General features: G+C 45.2%; 1 non-coding gene across 1 annotated transcript; it reads left to right on the plus strand.

Moving 5' to 3' along the window:
• The first annotated feature begins 1700 nt into the window (after positions 1 to 1700).
• LOC120680368 lies at positions 1701 to 1807 on the plus strand. Its single transcript, XR_005677635.1, has one exon. It is a non-coding gene; the product is annotated as a small nucleolar RNA R71 (small nucleolar RNA).
• Positions 1808 to 18964: the final 17157 nt, after the last annotated feature.

An 18964-nucleotide genomic window follows, 5' to 3' on the forward strand; every position in this document is an offset into this window, starting at 1 on the left:
AGTTGAATCAGACCAACTTAAATAGCCGGTCGCGGGAAGGCTAGTAACTCCGGGTTAACCTTTTTGCGCGAAGCGAGGATGAAAGCGCAAGAGAGTTATTTAGCAGGTGTGGTTTACTTAACTTGTAGAGTAGATCTTAGCCGTTTTTCCGGGCCGGGTCGTTACATTGGTATCAGAGCCGACTCTTGCGGTTTCACGGGTAGGTGTGGGTCACGGGCCCAGCATGTACACGGGCGTGTGCGGATCAGTGCACGGGCATCTGGGATGCGCCGTTAGCACTGGACGCACGGACGTGTACATGTGTTGATTGGCACTAGGACATACAGTCGTGAGCCAAGAGAGGAGATCCTGGTCCTATGTCCCGTATGGGTAAGCTGGTTCGATGATTCGACGAGGACGTCGAATCCTAAAGGGTGGGTGATTGTAACAGAACAGCCCACAGGCTAAGATGGGCCGGGCCAGTTTCGGGTTACTGTAGCTCGGCGGGCACTGTAGCTCCGGCACAGTGTTCCAGAGATAGTTCCATACCGGTTACGGAAGTTGAATCAGACCAACTTAAATAGCCGGTCGTGGGAAGGCTAGTAACTCCGGGTTAACCTTTTTGCGCGAAGCGAGGACGAAAGCGCAAGAGAGTTATTTAGCAGGTGTGGTTTACTTAACTTGTAGAGTAGATCTTAGCCATTTTTCCGGGCCGGGTCGTTACAACGTGGTTCACTCTGCCCTGAAGCGGCGCCCTGGGCTGAGCTGGGCGCCCCTGCTGTCCCGCTTGCCGTGGAGCCGGTGAAAGGCGCTTCTATGGACAACCTTTGGCATAATGACCTTTTTGTCCGCACTTGTAGCACTTGCGGTGGTGGTGAATGGCGCTACTTGGTTGACCTCCCAGTGAACTTAACATCACATCTTGCATTACTTCTGCTGCTTGCCTTTTGGACTCTTTGCGACCGCGTGGATGAATCACATTCATAGTGATAGTCAACCCATCAACATAATCATGGAGAGCTTGATTCTCGACCTGTGTATCTCTAGAGCACTTAGGATCCTTTCTCTTCTGGATGGTCTGTAGCTCTTCGACCGATGGACTATCAAGGAAAAGGGAATCCTCTGCTAGCTGCTCTTGATGAGAGATCTTTCTCTTTGTACCAGAGAACAACCTCTGGTTCCTCCTAGCTGTGGCTTCATCTTTAGTTGCACGAACTTGACGACAAGGGACACCGTAGAATTGGCAACACGGGCAAGCTTCCTCACCATTCTTCGGGTGGTGTGTTGTTTGCGAGGACTGATCTTGTATCATCGTCGGCTGCTTCACGGAAACTGTTGCATGAACACCATCACCCATTGCACGGTCTCCAAGGTCTTTTTGTTCTGCCGCCATCTGAGCTGGGTAAAGAGGAAACACAGGTAAGGTCAAGGAAGAGAGAAAAACTCCAGATAGGTGTTACATAAATCCGGGAACAAAGAACTAGAGCATAACTCTTCGGTTTCGTCTGAGAGATTCTCAACTTCTCTTGTACTATTTGTAGGCCGGGGTGTCATAGGAACGCTCCTCGTTCCAGCCCTGGTTGGAGACCATCTTTTCAATTAAGGCCGTAGCCTTGGCGATTGTCAGGTCCTGGTAGGCTCCTCCAGCAGCAGCATCGAGATGGGCTCTGGATGTAGTCATTAGCCCATTGTAGAAGCTTTGGAGCACGAGCCACTCGTCCATCCTATGATGAGGATAGGAGAGTATGTATTCTTGTAGTCTCTCCCAAGCTTCTTGGATGGATTCCATCCCTATCTGCTGGAAACTTGAAATTCTTCCACGTAGGGCATTCGTTTTGCCCAATGGAAAGAATTTGGCAAGGAAAACCGTGGAACACTTGTCCCACGTGCTGACGGCTTACTTATTCTAATAAAACCACTATTTTGCTTTCCCCAGGAGGGAGAAAGGAAATAGACGGAGCTTGATGGCGTCAGCCGTAACACCCCGTATGGTTACGGTCTTGCATAACTTCAGAAAGTTCTGGAGATGGGCGTTGGCGTCCTCATTTGGCTTGCCACAGAATGGGCTAGCCTGCACCATGTTTATGATACTGGACTTGAGCTCAAAGTTCACGTCCCCAACATCAATGTTGGGTCCAGTTGCCACATTGGCAGCTGAGGGGGCGGAGAAGTCGCGGAGAGTCTTCTCAGCCATGAGTTCGGTGATTGTTGATGGTGCTTGGGAAGCTGGCATGCTTGTCGACTGCGAGAGCGGAGGAGGGACGACGCGAGGTCGGACCCTTCTCACGAGCTTCTTGGGGTTTTCAACGAAATTTGTCGGCAAGGAGAAACCAGACATACACTACCCTATTTTCATCCAATCAGGAGAAAACAAAAAGATAAACACATTAGCCTGTATAAGCAGTAGCTACCTCTTACTCATATTGCCATGTTTATGTGCTTAGTAAAATCTTTACACCTAGTGCCATCTCCGGCAACGGCGCCAGAAATGCTTGTTGGCATTTCTTAGCGTCGCCACTAGGAGGGGTTAGTTCCTTGCAATGCCGCCAAAGGAATGCTGTGTTGGTATGTCTTAACGTTTATAGAAGGATCCGCAAGTGCATGGATATACCGTTGTAGCATTTCACCCGGAAGTATTCAGGGTATCGTTATTTATATTTTCCCAAGGGATGGCTAGGTTGTGTAAAGATATTTACTAGTTCCATAACCATGACATTATGAAGTAAGGTGCAGACTACTGATTATGCAAGGGTAAGTGATAAATAAAGGATAATCAGGGGTAATGTGACACACACAGAACAACCAACTCTCATGAATAAAGAATAAACAAGCACACCTAAGGTTAGTGGGAGCATGGGCACAGATCCTAGTATACTATTCATATTAGCAGATAAGTTACGTTAGCCACATGCTTAGAACTGTAGGTGCCGGGAAATTAGGGCCATCGGGGAGAATGACCCGCACTGGATAACATCCAGTCCCGTTTCATCTTTGCATGAACTCCTACACGATACTCGAACCTTGGGGAGTATGCTAACTGATAAGCAGCTTCCCGGCGGACCGACAGGGCTGTCACCACCTGCGGTCTACCCCAATCACACCGTGGAGCACCGTCATATCCGAAGGATCCCGTATACCCGGGCACCATGCCCACATTTGAGGTCACTACCCTAGCACCCCCGTGTCCCCCACCCTTTGGATGGACAGGTAAGATGCTAAGGCAAGCCCGAAAGCACAACGAACCGATATCCTACCAGATCATCTGGTCTAAGCAAGCAACTAGTATAACTTGATAAAGCACAGATCAAGGCTAAGCATGCTAAGAACATAGCAAGATAACCAAGAACAAACTCAATATAAATAGCATAACAAGAGTCGGAATACAAAGCCGTAGAGGCCAAGGATTGCTCGCCGACCTCGAGGATGACTGGATTCACTAAAGAGATGAATTACTAGTCTAGCTCCACTACCCTAAGGAGTACAAGTCACAAGAGAGTGTGAGAGAGAGGCCTTCAAGTGGTGTGTGTGGTGAGAGTGGTGGGAGGCCCCTTTTATAGCTCCTTGAGGTCGGTTCCTGCCAAGATAAATATGGAAACATTCATAACCGCCTTCAGGATGATCAGAGTGATCTTCCCGCCAAAGTGCACCTGGACCGGCGTCTGTCCAGGTTTGGCCGAACCATGGGTTCAACCGGCCCCACTTTGGCGGCTCTGGCCACCGCCTTTCTCTAGTATACTGCCTGGTGGGTCCTGATGTCAGATGGTCAGTGCCAGGGCTTCGTTGGTCGGTTTGGTCTAGTTTGTGTGCCTCCTTTGCATGTGTTACGCAGGACGCAATCTTCAGCGACTTTGTCTGCGTATTCGTCATGTTTTCTTCTTATTTCGGACTTGTGCTCCTGAAATCATAGATCTTCGAAAACAACTGTGGAGCTAGGTTAGTGATACAGATATGTGAGTAAGAGGTATGGTTTTCCTTCTTTTATGAGTATAGTTGGCGGTCATATTTCACACTTAATGACCGTCAACACTCACTTATATGAAGCAGTTGCCTTTGAAGATAAGCCAATGCATGAGGCTGAAGAAAATGCAGCAGAGGATCAACCACCTGACGAACTAGGTTAGGTTTTAGTCGATGCACACAGAGATAGTGAAACTATCAAGGAGTCAAAGAAGTTTGAGAAGATGTTGGAGTATCAGGAGTATCACAGAAAAATATTGTATCCAGATTGAAAGCAGGGGCTTAAAAAGTTGGGTTCGACAATGCAAATGATGCAGTGGAAGGTGGCCAATGGTGTTACCCATCAGGGATTTGAGGAGCTACTAGGAATTATATAGAACATGCTTCTAAAGGGGAACGAACTTTCCCCTAGAAAAAAAATGTTGTTTGCCCTTTTGGGTTGGACATACAGAAGATTCACGCATATCCTAATGATTGTATCCTCTATCGCGGTGAATATGAGAAAATGGAAGGTTGTCCTATCTGTGACGCAAAGCAGTATAAGATTAGACAAAATGATCCTAGTGATGTCGACGGGGAGCCAGCCAAGAAAAAAGTTCCCGCTGAGGTGATGTGGTATTTCCCGATAAAACCACGATTGAAGCGCTTGTTTAGAAACAAAGCACAAGCTAAGTTGATGCAGTGGCACAAAGAAGAATGCAAGCAAGATAAGATGATGAGACACCTTGCAGATGGGTCGCAGTAGAGATATGTGGATAGGGAATCCCGGATTTTGATAGCAACCCAAGGAACATAAGGTTTGGTTTAAGAACGAATGGAATGAATCGATTCGGCGAGTGGGGCAGCAGTCACAGTACATGGGCTGTGACCCTTTGTATGTTCAACCTTCCTTCTTGGCTATGCCTAAAGCAGAAGTACATGGTGATGCATGTGCTTATCCAAGGCACGAAACAACCTGGCAATGACATTGATGTGTACCTAAGACTGTTGGTTGATGAACTTTTATTGTTTTGGAAGAAAGAAGGTGTACGGATGAGTACAAACAAGAGAATGTCGACCTCCGAGCATTGCTTTTCATATCAATCAATGATTGGTCTACACTTAGCAATGTGTCTGTGCAGTCGAATAAGGGATACCAGGCTTGCACCCATTGTCTAAATGAAACTGATAATTTTTATCTGAAAAATTGTTGGAAGGCCGTGTATATGGGCTATCGTCGATTTCTTCCCCTCAAGCACCCCTTGAGATGGAAAGGGAAATATTTCAAAGGGGAATAGGAAACTCGTGCTAAGCCTATGTTCCATGATGGAAAGTGTGTTTTCTCGATGATAAAGGGTGTCCACAAGTGTTTGGAAAGGGCCGCGGCAACCAACAAGTTCCGAATGATGGAAACGTACATGCACCAATGTGGAAGAAGAAGTCTATATTGTAGCAGCTACCGTATTGGGAAGTCTTGGAGGTCTGCAACGCAATTGATATGATGCACCATACGAAGAATCTTTGTGTGAACTGTTACATATGGGCAGGCAAAAGATATACTGGAACCAAGATGTGACCTAAAAGAAATGAAACAACGAGAAGATCTAGAACTTGAAAAGAGAGAGAATGGACAATACTACTTGCGTCCAGCTAGCTACACTCTTAGCAAAGAGGAGAAGGAAAGCATGTTTGATTGGTTGAATAGTATGAAGGTATCGTATAGGTCCTCCTCGAATATACAAGAAAGAATAAATATGAAAGCGAAGAAGTTCAAAAACTTGAAGTCCTCATGACTGCCACATCCTGATGACACAACTGCTTCCAGTTGCGTTGAGGGGTATTCTACCAGAGAATGTTAGATTGACAATCGTGAAGCTTTGTGCCTTCCTCAATGAAATTATAGAAGGCAATCGATCCAAATAAGCTCATAGAACTATAGAATGACGTTGTCCAATGCCTTGTCAGCTTTAAGATGGTGTTTCCACCTTCGTTCTTTAATATTATGACACATGTCCTGGTTCACATTATCAAAGAGATAAACATTCTTGGCCCTATGTTCCTACCCAATATGTTCCCTTTCCAGAGGTACATGGCAATCCTAAAGAAGTATGTTCGCAATCACTCTCACCCAGAAGGATGTATCGCCAAGGGCTACGGAACAGATGAGGTCATTGAGTTTTGTGTTGACTTTATTGATGATCTCAGTCTGATCGGGGTCCCCATGTCACGCCATGAGGGGAGACTGAAGGGAAAGGGTACACTAGGGAAGAAATCTAATATGCACATCCCTAAAAGTGAATTCCACTAAGAAAACTTCTCGGTTCTACAGAATTCATCCTTCGTGGCTCCACATATGGATGAGCACATGAATATCGTATGGTCTGAAAACCCAAAGAAGTCTGAGGCTTGGATTACACGTCATCACATAGATAGCTTTGCAGTTTGGCTAAGACAAAACTTCATGGGTGATGGCATGATTGATGGACAACTGCAATGGCTCGCTAGGGGACCATCGATCATAACTATGCAATACCAAGGGTACACGAGAGCCCAAGATGAAAAGAGCACGAAACAAAATAGCGATGTTCGTATAGATGCAATAGGCAATGATGGAAATAAGGACAACTACGTTGGTATCATAGAGGAGATATGGGAGCTAGACTATGAGCCTTTGAAAGTTCCTTTGTTTCGGTGCCAATGGGTGAATCGAGCTGTAAGCAGCGTAATGATAGACCGGTTTGATATAACCATAGTGGACTTCAAAAAGAATGGATATAAAGACAAACCATTCGTCCTAGATAAGGATGTCACACAGGTGTTCTATGTGAAGGACATGTCAAGCAAACCTAACAAAAATCAAGCCGAGTCCGACGACGAGCCAAAACGCCACATAGTTCTTCCTGGAAAAAGAAAAATCATTGGAGTTGAGGACATTTCCGACAAGTCAGAAGACTTTGATCAATTTGGTGATCGTCCTCCATTCTCAGTCGATGTTAACCCCAGCATCTTGTAATCCAAAGTGGATGCTCCTTACTTACGCCATGATCACAATCAAGGGACATTTGTCAAAAAGGAAGATTGTCAATGTTCGATTAAACATAGATGAGTATTTCAATTTTGAGTAACCATTATGTTGTACTTTGGTATTCATGTGATGAAGTGATTTATGTAATATATTTGAAATACATTTGATTTATATTATATAATTTTCCATGATCAAATAACATATATTAGCATCTTTAATGAATTTATTTAATTTGTTACAAACCAAACACATTTTAAACTCATATAAAAGAAATTTTGGACTCAATATGCGTAAACCTATATTCGATTTGATGCAGTGATGTATAATACAAAACTATTAACTTTTTATGGTCAAAATAACATATATTCGCATTATTTATGGATTTATAAAATTGTTTACACAAAAAACACATTTGAAACACATATAAAAGAAAGTTTGAACTCAATATGACGAATTAAGTGCATAAACGTATATTCAATCTAACAAAGTGATATAAACTACAAAAAATATAATTTTGCTTAGTCAAAATAACATGTATTTGCATTTTTAAATTTAATTTATTACACATAAATAACATGTAAACACTAGCAAAAGAAAATATGAGAGTAGTTGGTATTTGGCTCTACGAAATTTTCCCGCCAGTTGAGGCAGTTTAGTACTCAGCATAGCCAAGGTCCGGTACTAAACGAGAAACTTTAGTACCGGGCCATGTTTATGGCTGTTACTAAACTACACAGGCACCAGTTTAGTACCGGCCGTACGCACGGCCCGGTACTAAAGTGGTGCTTCAATATATCCAGCACTTAGGTGTTTCGATCTCCAGTTCATTATCCGTCCTTGTCGCCGTCGATCCGCCTCCGCGCCGTGCACTCCTTCTCGACGCCTATTGGTAGTCGATATCGATGATTTTTGCCGCCAATGCTCCGCCTTATTTCATGAAAGCTAGGTCATAACCATGTCATAACCATTATATCTAATGAGTTCTACAAGTTTTGGTGTTTATTTGATCTCAGGAACAACATATCCAAATTTGACCCAAAATGGACACTGTTTGGACCGGAAGGCCCGAATCCGGCCGACTGGCATACTTTCTGTGGAATCTTAGCATGAGAATTTACCAAAGTCATACAGAAGGAGAAATCAAGCCATTCCAATGGGTAGTTTCCCAAAATATACAAGTTGGACTTGGAAGGCAAAGTGAAGGAATCTTGGGCCATGATCAGAGTACAAGATGTCCACCCATCAAAGAATGATCTACGGTCATGGATGATCATGTCGGTGCAACTGAAGGCCGAGAGGCCTCCAGAGCTAGGGCGCCTGGCCCCAAGTAGGCCACCCGGCCCAAGATGGTGTCGGTTGAGTGAAGCGCCAGAAGTACCGACCTCTAGAGAAGATCAGGACCATCCCACGGGAAGGCGGTGCCAAGTGGAAGCAGGGCCAGGCCGCCCGGCCCCACATTTCAGCGAATGGTCATCAGCCTTCGCGTGGAAGTCAAGCACAACAGCGGCAGTCGCGTACCACCGGCGCTACCTGAATTACCTGCTAAGAAACGACCACGGAGTGCTATAAATAGGACCCCCTCACCTCACTTGTAACACACACCACTTGGAGCTTGAGTGCCTCAAAGTTTAGTTGTTCATCTTAGTAGAATAGAGAGAGTGTGAGGTGAGAGCTTTGGCGGAAGCGGGGCTAAAGGGGCGGAGTCGAGTTCTCTCGACCTTACCCCAACTTTGTACCCACCTCGGGGGAATTTATAATCAAGTAAGTTTCTCATTTATCTTTAGTTTCTCGCTAGTTTTACTTTTAACTTAAGTTACTTGCTTAGTTACTTTCTTTGATCTACGGGATCCTGAGTCTGCGTAAGTAGCAAGTTCTACTTATTAGAGGTTACTTTTTGCCTTAGTACATGGTAGGAGTAAGTAGTATTGTGGGCATGTTGCCCAGGCTTGGTTAGCTATCTCGGGTTGTGTTCCACCCCATGATACCATAGTGGTAGGTGGCAAGTGGTGACAGCATTGTCCGTCCTTTGTAGTCCACCACGCTCGGGTGCTTTCATAGCTGTAGTTGCCAAAGGACGTCGGGCTCCCTTCTCATCCCTTTATGAGTCCTTCTCTTAGGCCGCCGAAGCAGATCAAGTTAGTAGTCTATCAAGTTAGCTTAGTAATTAGGAATCTATCTGGAGATAAACCCTCTATCCTCGTACCTCTTCTCCTTGGCGGGTCCGGCTGAATCGCTCCAAACCACTAGTCGAAGCTTATCGTTCCTTGGATTCGATATCCTAGGTATAGTCCCTGGTGAAAGCTACAATCGGTCTCTGTGCGCTTGCGAACTAATTCGTTTAGGCTAAGGAGTGCCAACAATGCCGTCGGTCCGCCGCCGCCTCCGCGTGCGCCACTCCTCCTCCATGCCGCATGCTCATCATCCCAGCCTGGCCCGGCTAGCATTCTCCGGCACTCACTAGCTCGCACCAGCGCCCCGGTGTTGACGGTGCTTAAGTGCTAAAATAAACTGTCAACTCCTACGGCTTTTCATGACATTCCAATCACCAAACTTAGTTATAGGGCTTATAGCTAATCAATTCCACAAGTTTTGGTGAATTGTGATCTATAGGCACTCACGGGTGAAATACAATAGAAACACACAAGTGAACGCACAATAAAAGCATAGAAGATCGTTACCTGCATTTCACTTACAAAAAGGGCACACAAACCAGAGGAAACGGGCGCTCCAAGGCACGTGTACCCAAGGGATAAGGTTAGGGCACACCTGTCAGCCAGTTAGAGGAAGATGGACCTGGGGGAGTGCCATCTGGGGTCGGCTGACCCCCGGGGTCGCCCGAACCCAGACTGGCTCCCATCCAAGTGCGTCTTTGCGGGAGATTCGATCTTATCCTCTAGAAGGTGGTGCCCACATGTTTCCTTATCAGTTGCGGTGGGAATAGACCTTTCAAGCTATAAAAGGAGCTCCCCTCACCCCTCACAAATCCATTCCACCACTCATCCATTCTCTCATTCATTCATCCCACACATCACTAGAGGAGAGATGTAGAGGGGTCCAGTTGTAAGATTAGGCTAGGGACTGTGCGAGGAGAAGTTCGGGAGGAGGGCCAAAGTTGTCGGCTTCCCTCTGCTTGTACCTCGGCAGATATGAGCCTTTTTTGAGTAAGTATCGGAGCCTTCATCTATTAGATGAGTTCTTATCAGAGTTAAGCTTTTGTTATCATTTACTTCAGGGATCATCGTCCATCCTTGTGACGGGTGCTCTAGTCTAATGGCTCAAGTCTTGGACGGAGTCAGGGGTGTCTAGGCTAAAAGTTACCTTTGTTTGCATACCTTTTTCACGGTCTGTCGGGGTAGGCTGTGGTGAAGCCCTATCCATCCCTTGTAGTCCCTCACGTGAGAGTTGGGTGTAGAGTTAATAGCCGGATACTCTTGGCAGACCAGGAGTAAGCCGGCACCCGAAGCAAGCGGGTAAGAGCTGGTTTATCTCTCTTAAGTATATCTTCTCTTAGATAACCACACTACCCAAAGGCCAGCCTTCTCACCCTTCCTCCGGGTAAACTAGTTAGAAGAATGTTGCACCTCCATTCCCCACGAAAAGTATGATACCCTGAATACTCCTGGATGAAGTGCTACAACGGTATTTCCGTGCGCTCGCGAATTTCTTTCTGAGAGTTAAGAAATACCAACAAGTATTTCTGGCGTCGTTGCCGGGGAATGGTTGATGTAGTTGTTTTTTAACCTAGTTCGCCCTTGTATCTTTTTCTAAAACAAAAAAAATCCTTTGCTTTTTCTTACCTCTACTTTCACCCCCGCTACCAAGTTCAACCTCTTATCTTTTTCCTTTTTCTTATCTCTACCTTTACCCCTACTACCCAAGAAAGGTTATCCTTGTACACACCTTTCGACCCTTTGGGGTGAATCTTTAGAGCCACCTTTCTGGAACCCAACTCCTCATCCGGTTGCGGGATTCATTCCTCTCTCATAGCACTAATTCAGGAAAATTTCTTCTAAGGGTTAAACTATGAGAACCCTACCAGAGGAGGAATCGCCAGGCATAACATGAGCTTGGTCATGCTTTCCTACAGCTTGATGCCCTCTCGGAAGGCTCGTTTGTTTTTTCATGATCCGACTTGAGGGAAGAAAATCTCGGATCTTATCCGAGAAAATACTCCCTCGTCGATCTGTATAAATGAAGCCTAGTCACGAGGAGGGTTCATTGAGCAACCAAGGACCATCGTCATCAGAATTCGAGCTTTCATCTTGAATATATCTAAAATTTTGCTGACGATACCTCTCTCGAACTACAAAAAAAAACAAAAAAACATTCCCTTATGGTGTTTTCCTCTTAATTTTCCTCATGACCTTGTTTCAAAGGGGGTTGAGGAAGGAGTGGTTGGAATAATTCAACCACAATTTCCTCGAAGAGGCACCGTAAGAAAGCCCATCATGTTCCCGCGTCAATGTAACATCTGGGTGTTTTTCACCAAGGAATATGCCTCGATATTGACCACCATTTCCTAGTGCGTAGGACTCATTCTTTTGGTCAAGGGATCACAGGGGCCAAGCCGATTGAATTGAGTGAACCAAACTCACATTCTTATCCTCGATTACCGATCTATGCCAATCAAATCAAGTGATTCAAAATTCACTTCTTACTCCTTGATTTTAATTGATGCTCAATAGAAAATACAATCGCACTTCATTTCAATTGAACTTCTATTAGAAGCCTAGGATGGATTGCTTTGCCATGAGAAGTTTCCCTCCTAAGGAAGAAATGAGTTGGAACTCATTCCCTTCGGGACCTGAACCCAGGATTGTTCATATGGCCCACAGAGTTACACATGCTCTTTCATTATGGGGCTATGAATGTTCCTGAGTTGTTCTATCCAGAGCCCCCTTCTGAATTCGAGAAGAGTCTTTATCTAGGGAGAGTTATATAGATAGTTCTGTCAGACCCGGCGCAGTGGGACTTCTCATAGGCATAGAATGTTCTAGAGTAAGGGATAGTGCATGGATATACCTTACCTCTTTTGTAACTACCCGAATAGGCGTAGAACTAGTTGTAGTACAATGAAACTACCCGACCAGGTTGTAGTTGGACTCCAACAGTACTCGGCTAGGACTTTCCATGTAACTCTGTCCCCCCAGAGTATATAAGGGTGGGCAGGGACCCCCTCAAAACAGAGACAATGATAACAACACTTAAGGCAATACATGCAACCACACAGGACGTAGGGTATTATGCACTTCGCAGCCCGAACCTGTCTAAATCCTTGTGTTCCTTGTACCATTGAGTTCCAGAGCTAGACGATCCCTTGCCTACAATCTTATTGCTAAGGGTATCCCTGAGCAGGCTTGGCTGCTAAACACCGACAGCTGGCACACCAAGTAGGGGATTCTGCGAGTTCACTAGCGAATTCGATGCCCGAATCAAGCAATGCCAACACCGTGCCTGAAGGCACAACTCTCGTCTTCGATTCTTGTGCTTGCATGGCCAATGGATCGGGCGGCTCCACTTGTCACCTGATCTCGCCCAAAGGACCAAAGGCAAAACTCAACGATCAACCCGCCGGAACAGCTGACGCTCCTAAACTCAGCGGAAATCGAGCTCTACCCGAACTCGATTCGAAAAACCTTAGAAACATGTCGACTCCAACTCGTGCAACGGGTGAGCTGAGTCCGACACCAACCCAGATCCCGAAAAAATCCAATTTTCTCAAACTTTGGAAAAGTACGTGGCTTATGTCAAGTCAATCAAACACTCTAAGGTCAACAACTCAAAACTACTTGATGGAGTGGATCGAGTTTAGCAATCGATCGAAGGATGTATCAAGCTCGCATAATCCACTCTCGGTTCATCTAAGACATAGCAGAACCCGGAAAATTTGAACCCACGTCACTCCCGAATGGGTGAAATGTTCTCCGAGATCGATCGAGTTGATTCCCCGCTCATCGACTGCATCAACATAACTAAGAATATTCTGCAACACAAGAAACATGGCTCAACGGGAAAATCTTGTGGGAAACCCGAGAAGGCAAACCCCCGGCTTGAATGGATGGGACCGCCTCTCTCAGGGAAACCTCAGGATCCCTCATCAAAACCTATTCACAAGTGGACTCCTGAACCCACTGGCATCTCTGATCCTTTATTCGATAAGGACTTCGAAGAATTCATGGAAAGCCTCCACAACCTCGAGCCATATGATGATCTCCAAGATTGGTAAGACGATGTCGACTTGTTCATGGATGCCATATGCTATCCACCTCACATGGCCGACATCATCTGGGAGGAAATCAAGCTCAAGAAGCAAGGAGAAACATCCAAAACCCAGAAGAATCAAGCGAGTCAATTTTCAACAAGCCATGGACAAAAGAGCCGGAAGGAGTAACTCCAATCCAATCCTTGCAACATTCGATGAATGAGAGCGCCCATCGGGTAGAGATGGGCATCCCACTCCTCGCTCACCCAAAACATACTTACTCGCGAATTGGTGGCTTAACTGATTTTGAGTCCGAGTACTCCCACGATTCGGAAGATGAGCTGGATATTCTAATCCAATACAGAAGAGAAGCCGAAGCCAAATCGAATAAGAACTCCAAGACCGATTAGGACTCCTTGCCAAACTTGGTCATATATGCAACACCGAAAGGGCGGACGGTGCATCTGGAAAAGTCGAGGCTCAATATTCGATCCGCCGGGACCTCTGGTCCTAAGATCGACGAGCTCCCATTCCATATAGGTGACCCGTTAGACCCACCAGAAAGCAAAGAAGATCAAGACATTGAGGATCTCTGCCGCGAAGTCCTCATGGTGCACATCTCCGAGCTCCACGAATCAGATGATGATTCGATGGAGCGCCTCAACTTCGACGACTACAACTCTGATGATTACGACGAGTACCTCTCCGACAACATGGAAACCACTCACTTAGCAATCACTGAAGTCAATACCACCACCAAGCAACACCCGCCCTTAGCTCCACCAGCTATAATGGTCACAGTTCAGCTGGAAGATTAGCCTATGGCAGAGGATCTCTACGAGTGCCGCGGTATCCGCAATCAAAAGCGGGTGTTCAGGCGCCAGCGTGTCGCCGATCGTCGTCACCAAGAACAGCAAGGCGACAACTAACTACTACAACATCGATCTCCGCAACATGATCAACATTGGGCGTGATGCGCGTAATGTGATCATCTCAAGAAAAAAGGAGCGTGAGGAATTTGAGGCTTATGGCCCTTCTTCCAACTATCGCATTCCAGAAAATTGTCCAGGATCTTCCGAGAAGCGCAAGCACGTGAACGCTGATTTTTAGGGCAATTCTCGTGATCAACACCATGCAGAAGCACCTATTGGAGGAGACAAGATCAACAAGATGCTTCAACGCAAGTGCTTCTTGCACCCAAAATGCTCTCACACAATCTTTGAGTGCAACTCACTCCGCAAAGCCCTCGAAGCACCTCCGATGAACAATACTCTACCAAGAGTCTAGTCGACTACCTAGTTGATTAGAAGTATTCTTAAATATTTCATATTTAGTCATGTAAACCATTGCACAAGTGTGTACCACTCTGGGCAAGGGGTAGGTCTTATGAGTCAAAGTCTATTATCTTATAAATCCTGTACTTGCGACAATTATAAATAAAGTTGATTTCTGTCTAAATCAACTACTTGGCTCTCAACTATGACCTACACCCTCCCCCTAAACTACTTTGAGTTCCCCGTCTGTTGGCGCTCCTTAAGTACCCATTTTATCCCTTGCTTATTCTTGATAATGGCATGAATTTAATATCAAAATCACTAACCGTCCTAACCCCGGCCTAATTATTGGTCATTTTTACATTTGCACATATATTTTGGAGGAACTTCGTTTTTGCAGGTTTTTGGCCTATTTTGGAGCATGAAATGACGAGGCCCATGATCGAGCGCTAACACAGAGAAAGACAAAGGCCAAAGCCCAAAGAAAGGACCAAAGCCCATTCATGCACATCCATCCTCCAAGAGAGCCCAAAGGACCAAGCCCACAAAGATGAGATCAAGATAATTCGGGATTAAGCAAAGCAAATGAAGATTTAAGGAAGGATTCCCTATCCTATCCTTTCCTCGAAGATATCTCCAAGATAACGACGTCCAAAGGGGTGCAATCGTGAAGGACATAAACTCTAGAAGATGCGAGGAGTCTACATGCGAAAGATGAGACCGAGGCGGGCCCGAAAGAGGGTAGGCCGGCCGGCCTAGGCCCATGAGGCCGACCGGCCTAGCCCGTTTCCGAGGCGGTTCGGCCTCCCGTTCGACCCGTGGCTTCCTCAGCTCATAAATAGCTCGCACCTTATTCAACTCGAAGCATCCATCCATCCAGAACTCGACGAAAACCTAGGGCCAAGACCGGAGGGAGACGACGGCCGCCTGCAAGTCTTCGAAGTTGTCTAGGAGATGGCTTAGGCCGCCCCTAGCCGCCATGGCCTCCCTACGTGGTTGTGCCATGGTGGAGTTCATGAGCTAGTTGGAGTCGTCGATGGTATGTACTCGGTGGTGACGATCCAAACGAATCTATTATGTGAGTAATGATAATCATGTCTTCCGAATCTATTAGCGATCATGTCTCTCCTTTTTGATTTCGTTCTTGCCTTGGTTGCGCTTATTCCTTAATCTATTCTCGAGATAGATTGCATGGGGTGTTCTTGTAGCTATGGTGGCTAGAAGTTCATACCGGATCTACCCAAGGGGGTTCGACACGTCTAGCGTTCTTTAGGGTGCTTTTGTCCAAAGGGAGTGTCGTGACAGGGCGTGGCCTGAGTAGAGGGGTTCTCGAGGGGTTGGATTGGAGGTTTTGATTTAAAGATGCTATTGATTGAGATGCATGACTTATTTGCTCGTTAGCTTGAACTACAACTAGATGACGATAGGCCTAGTCATGTCTTTGGTTTTGCTATGGTTACGCCTATAGTTCATGGATGAGATCAACCTTTACATAACACTCATATCTATTAAAGGTTTACTCTATATGTGCAATTCATGCTTCATGTTAGGATAGATCCATTAGATTAGATGGAAAACCTTAGGTAATTCTTTGTCGATCCACGGATTGATAAACCTTGGGGGAGTACTCTAAGGGAAAAGCTACCACGATCCGTGCGCTTGCGGTACATAAATTGGGGCGCTAAGGAGCGTCAACAAGCTTTTCTGGCGCCGTTGCCGGGGATCGACAACTCGAACCCTAGGGCGATCTATCTAGTTTTTTGGACTAACCCTAATTTTTATTATTGCATATACCCTTGTTTTCTTGTTTGTGTCCTTGAAAGCAGGTGGAAAAAGCTAGACACCAAACTTGGACTTCGACAAGTCCATAATCCACTTTAACAAATTTCAATAATCGGCAACAAGATGATCGAGGAACCTCGACATGGAACATCGACAACGTCCACATCGACATGACGGCAACAACATCAAGATTCGCTCTTTAGTGGTAGGTGCTAACTTTTGTTAGTGGCCTAGCATCCGCTATCGAGTCCCCACTCCCCAAAGCAAAAGATGATAAATAAGGTATGCCACCATGTCAATTGATTTTAAAGACTGATGTTTTTGGGAAGAATTGTTTGTTCAAGCAATAGGTATGAAGCATGCCCGCGAAGAAAATCGTGCGATCATCATCATCTATGAAGTGTTACTGTTGTGATGATTTTTTCGTCCAAGATCAGAGAAGTACCATGAGAAAATAATAGATTATTTTGACGCTCCATCAAGTCTTCTTTCCAACAGATCAAGAACCGTCAACTTTGGAAATCGGTGTGAAGAGTTATGCTAAAATCTTTCAACGCTGCACGTTCTGAAATGTCTCGGGACAGAGCATAGTGCCGGAGTAAAACAATCATAACTTCTTCATCCGGAGTCCGTTTGGGATCAATGACCACTCGTTGAAAAGGTAATTTCATAAGGCTTTCCATGGAGTAGAAGTTTGGTACATGTTCTGTGCAGGATGATCAAGGAAGTCAATGAAGAAGAGGCAGCAACAAACAATGGAGAAAGTGATGACGATGTCGCAAGATGTTTGGAGGACCTTGTGCACAAAAGTTGACGATTTGAAGTTGACTAATGCTGGAGGTAACAAGATTAGAGGAACCATGATGCCACCCATCTTCTCCATGGGATGCTCAAGAAGCTTCTAGTCGGGTGCAATCAAAGAAAGAGACCGCTCTGATCATCGACACGAAGCACGGGAGCCTCCTTCGATCCCGACACCTTAGGCAAAGCAAGAACCATGGAGACAAACCATTGGAGCCATGCTAATCTCTGGTGAATCAATGGTGATGAGCTTGAAGCCAAGGATGCACAACAAGACGCTCCGAAGACCACAAGATCAAGATCATCGACATCTTCGGATCGATTCGTAAGAAGTCATTGTTATCATCAATATTATGCTCGACCTCAAAACAAAATTGCAGTATATTTTTGGATATTCAAAAGCCCTATGAAGTTCTGGTTCCAAAGAATCAAGAATGAAGTCAATCGAAGTTTCCTACAAGAAGTTATGGCCAAAACATTGAAGGTCCTGCACTCTGAAATTTTCTGGACAGCACGCAGCACTAAAGTAAAACGGTCGTAACTCTCTCGTTTGGACTCCGTTTAAAGCGAATGACCACTTGTTGGAAAGGTAATTTCATAAACTTTTCAATAGAGCTATATTTTGGTATATGTTCTGTTGAGTATACAGGAGATATTCCACGAAGAAGAGGTAGGAGCAATGCGATGAGAACAAGATAGAGAAGATGACGATGACAACAATGAAGGGGAGCTTGGGCGATGTTTTCATCAAGCGTACATGATAAAATTCAAAGGTTTGGAGTAGAGGAAGAACCCCAATGACATTGGCAAATGAAGGCACAAGCGGTCGACCTTTGACAAACGAAGATGTTGCAAACAAACCACGACGGATTACAAGAGCGCAACAATCAACACATGGAGACGTGAGAAGCAAACCACGACGGACCACGAAGAGTGCATCAAGATGACATCTCTCACAAAGCACCATGACTCCATTGAGTATGAAAAAGCTCCGAGGCTAAGGTATACATTGAATTCTCAAGCTTCTATTGGTTTTGTTGATAATCTTTAAAAATCTCATGCTCGAACCAATAGTCGGAATGAAAGTTTAAATTCTATGCCTTGTTATTTTCATGATGATAGGCTAGAGTTTCTTGAGAATGTTGATTTCATGCTTAAAGAACCTTTGCCTAATAATGAGCTCCGCGCTATGCAAGAAACACATGCTGCATTTAATTACACCATGCCTTGTTGATGAAATTTAATTGAGGATGTGATTATGTTGCATATGTTTACAAATAATTGCAAATCTCGATCTTGCTTGTGCTTGGTCAAACTCATGACCCTAAAAGAGAACATGTTGGGAGAAGCCCCGAATTTCACTAACCATGCAGGACATGAAACTCAAATGATGAGGAGGGAAACCGTGCCCAAAATTTTGAACACCATCATCAACATCTTCAAGTTTCAAGAACGGACGTCGCTAAGCCTCATCAATTTTATGCACAAGTCCAGAGATTTACAATGCAAGAAAGTTGAATATTCAGGATATCCATCAAGTCCTCGGTTCAATGCATCCATGATCGATACAATTGAAGACCCATGGGAGGAGCTATGTCTCAAACATCGGAGATGCACGTGCTGAAATCAGCACGGGGCAGATTGCAGTGACAGGGAAAAAGGGGCATAACTCCCTCAATTGGAATGTGTTTTGGGCAAATGAAGACTTGTTGGAAAGAAGATTTCGTGCACCTTGCATTGGATCAATTGGTTGGCGCAACTCCCAATCTGGACAGACAGGAAAATCCATGAAAAGAAAGGTAGCGACGAAGGACAACAAAGAAGGAGGTGACGATGATGTGAGAAACGATTGGGCAAGTTTTCCATTAAGCGTGATTGATCATGTCCAACGTGGGAAGTGGAATAAGAGCTGCATGGAACACCTTCACCTCTTGCATGAAGGACCATGGCTTCGCATCAATTTGA

This window comes from Panicum virgatum, chromosome 6N, assembly GCF_016808335.1.
Source record: "Panicum virgatum strain AP13 chromosome 6N, P.virgatum_v5, whole genome shotgun sequence".
NCBI classification, from domain to species: Eukaryota; Viridiplantae; Streptophyta; class Magnoliopsida; order Poales; family Poaceae; genus Panicum; species Panicum virgatum.